Below are 3739 nucleotides of genomic sequence, written 5' to 3'. Positions count from 1 at the left end.
GGTCCCTGACATCAGATTTTCTAAGTGCAATTCATCTTTTAATTTCCTGACTGCTGGTGCCAAGAGTACTGACTATGTAGCCAAACAAGTTGAAATTGTTAACCTCAATATCTTCTTCATCTATCTTGGTGCTGCCATTTGATTCAGTGCTGAGAATCTTTGTCTTCTTGATGTTAAGCTTCAATCCATATTGAAGACTACAGTCCTTGACCATGTGCAGCAAGCACTTCAGGTCCTCCTCAGTTTCAGCAAGAAAGTAATTAATACAATAGGAATAGTTCTCTCAAACACTTGCTATAAAACCCAGTCCAAATGTGTAAGTGAAAGTTAAAACACTTCCATTTTCTATTATTCACGAGTTTTCTTTCACTTCACTTCACTATGCTAGATCTTTAGTCACCACCAGCGGCAGGCTCAAGCCAGGTCCTCCGAGTGCCTAATGTGTGCTTTGTCTATCCAAAATTTGCGGTTTTTTAGGTGACTCTTTTCTTGGCTGTTGTTTGTCTCAAGTTGCCATCTTTGTACGTATCTCTGCATTCTTAGACTTCCAATAGAAGCAATATCAAAAGATTTGAGGGTTTTCTTAGTGATTGCTGGCTGTGTTGAGAATCAGTGCTCTGTTCACCTCCTGCCAGCCCACATCCGCCCTAACTCCCACCACAACCCACTATTTAAACTTCCACTCAAGCAGATGGGAAAAGGAAAGTGCGGGGCTCCCTGGGAGTTGAGCTATTGTTTGGAGGAAGTCTGAAGCCGTGGTGCTCAGTGTCCATCCTCCCTCCTCCACACACCCCCAGCTTCCTGTCAATCACCCTGGAACACGGAGTGCTGGGCTGACAATACTGTCCACAGGATGTTTGTTTGGAAGCACTGCCTTGCCAACTTTTAGAGCTCAAGACTTAACGCTGACATTCCAAACAGCAAAATGAGAAAGGGGGGAAAACCCTTGGGTAGTTCTTTCAATGCCTTAATAAGGTCTGTTTATAGTCAAAAATAGCAACAGGTTATCTCAGCTTCCAGAGGCTGAAGAGGCTAGGAAGCCTGCTCTTTAAAACCCCGAGACCTTGGGAAGTAGAAATACAGGTTTCTGAGGAGGACTTTGAGAGCTTGTCCTTAAAGCACCTTTTAGTGTACTTCGTGATCTGCTTCCATGAACAATCAATCCCGGGATTTGTGGGAACACCTATTCTGCTCAGAGATTGAATGATTTGGTACTGAGTCATAAAGAAAACAAATTTGCAACACCTATACTGTTAGAAAAATAAGATGGTCAGCCATAACTCAACCAAATCCAATAGTCACTGGGAAAATGCCTGTAACTCTTTCAGGATTTTTAAATGATCCCAGAATTCTTTTAGATGGTCATAATTACATTTGTAGCAAGAAAGTCTGGAAAATGACATTAAATTTTACACTCAGAAACTAGGTACAGTGGGATTGGACTGTTATGAGCTACAGGGTTTTCACGGATTGATTTTCATAAGTAAAACATTAGATCTTTCCTCCTAATTCACCTTAGTCTGGAAGTACCACTGAAACCTGTTCACCATCATCTCAAAAAACTCATTGCCATACCATCCCGCCCCAGAAGAAATGGCAAAGTTTAACAGGACAGCAAACAACAAATGTTGGAGAAGGTATGAAAAGACTGGAAGTCTCATACACTGTTGGTGGGATTGTAAAATAGTACAACCCCTCTGGAAGGCAGTTTGGTGTGTCCTCAAAAATCTGACCATGGAAATTCCATATGACTCAACGATTTCACTCCTATGAGTATACCCCGAGGAAAATAGAACTGAGACACAGAGATTTGTACACTCATGTTCATAGCAAAATTATTCACAATAGCAAGATCATGGAAACAGCTCAATTGTCCATTAAGAAATGACTGGCTTGAGAAACCATGGTACATTAACATGATGGAATACTACACAGCACTCAGGAGCAATGATTTTGAAAAATACTATATAACATGGGAGAGGCTAGGAAGAATTTATGCTGTGTAAACTTAGGTGCATATGAACAAATACTGTATAGAACCATTATTGTAAAAACAGAAAGATAACCAGTGAGATCTGTAAGGACACCCAAAGAAGGAAGGGGAGGGGACAATAAGGCAAAGGGTGGGGAGCGAGGGAGACCACGGGGTCCAAGAGTTCAGTGGGTGGAGAGAGGGAGCAAGGGGGGAGGGTGCTTAGAATGTACACAGATTAGTAACAATAATAATAATAATAATGATAATGAAACAAACAAAACCCTCATTTCCATGAATTGGGACTTTCCCTGACAGACACATAGGAACTGAGAAACAATAATTCAAAACTCAAACCCAGATTTGCCATATGGAAAGTGACAGTTCCACCACCGAATCCTCACTGTTGTCGTGGTGAGTGCCTTTGAGTTGACTGTTGACTCTTAGTGATCTCTATGTGACAAAGTAGGACTGTCCTATAAGGTTTTCTAAGCAGTAATCTTGACAGGAGCAGATCGCCAGGTGAGTAACTTTGAATAACCAAGATTCTTGTTAGTGGCTAAGCACTTAACCTTGAACCTCTTGGGCTCTATAACCATCACTGTCACCCATAGATTTGTTAGTTATAGCTGATAATCACTGAATCCCTGGATAATTTCTATTGGGGGTGGAGGAAATTGGTTGGTTTGTTTAGGATTTTTTCCCCCATTTTTTTACTTGTTTTTATCTTTTAAAACTGATCATTCTACAAACTTCATTGGATTATGGTGATGTTAATATTAAGTGTGGAATGCGTCTGGCACATACATAGCAGGAGGTCTGTAAATGGAAACCTAGAAATAAAGATCCAAGGGAAAGTGTGAGAGACTCACGCATCACTTTCTCCCTCTAAGAAGGAAAGAGCAACTGCCCTGGTATATTAAAGTCACTAAGGTCCTCTCAGGATGGTTTTGAAACAAGACCACACAGACGTCTGAAAATACACAACCTAAACAGCCAATGTTCTATAATCCTTTGTCAAATAAACTTCAAGTTCATGTGCAGTTTATCTCAGGGACATAGAAAGACACACACCCATCAAGGAACACTACTATGAAAGCAGGACTCTCTGTGTCTTCCTAGAATACAATCTTCTACCAGCACAGAGGTAAACTGACATGTCAGTTTTAAAATACTGTGATCTTGGTACCAGCATTCAAGTTCTAGCTGAATTTTCATACATTACCTAGTTTCTCTAATAGAAAAATAATTCCCCAGTTATACAAGGGGATGCATCTCTGGTTCAAAGGGTAATTAAGGAACTCAAGAGGTCCCCCAGTCTCTGTCAGATCAGTACACCTGGGCGTTTTAATATCTTTGAGTTACGGATCTGATTTTAGAAAGACCAAATGCTAATAGTCGGGCACTATTTAATTCTTCTGGACCCCAAAATCAATGAATTTGAGCTTCTAGGATTATAGTCACTATTAATGCCTGAATGAAAAAATAATTTGCTTTGTAAATTTTCTCTGAAATTACAATTCAAAACAAAGTAGCATGTAAATCAAAATATAAGTGAAAGATCTGATAGATGAGTTCTGGGAATACTTACTTAACCAAGGCCCTATAAAATTCAGATTTGCTTGCTGTAGTCCAATCAGTTCTGATTTATAATAACCTTACTATGGAATATTAGGATTTCTAAGATTGTAATCATTACAAAAGCAGATTACCACATCTTTCTCCTACAGACTGGTTTATAGACCTAAGTCAATGACCTTTCCTTTA

Source organism: Elephantulus edwardii, unplaced genomic scaffold (genome assembly GCF_000299155.1).
Source record: "Elephantulus edwardii isolate Elephantulus edwardi_28Jun2011 unplaced genomic scaffold, EleEdw1.0 scaffold00014, whole genome shotgun sequence".
Lineage (NCBI taxonomy): Eukaryota > Metazoa > Chordata > Mammalia > Macroscelidea > Macroscelididae > Elephantulus > Elephantulus edwardii.
Note: the sequence above shows the minus strand (reverse complement) of the source record.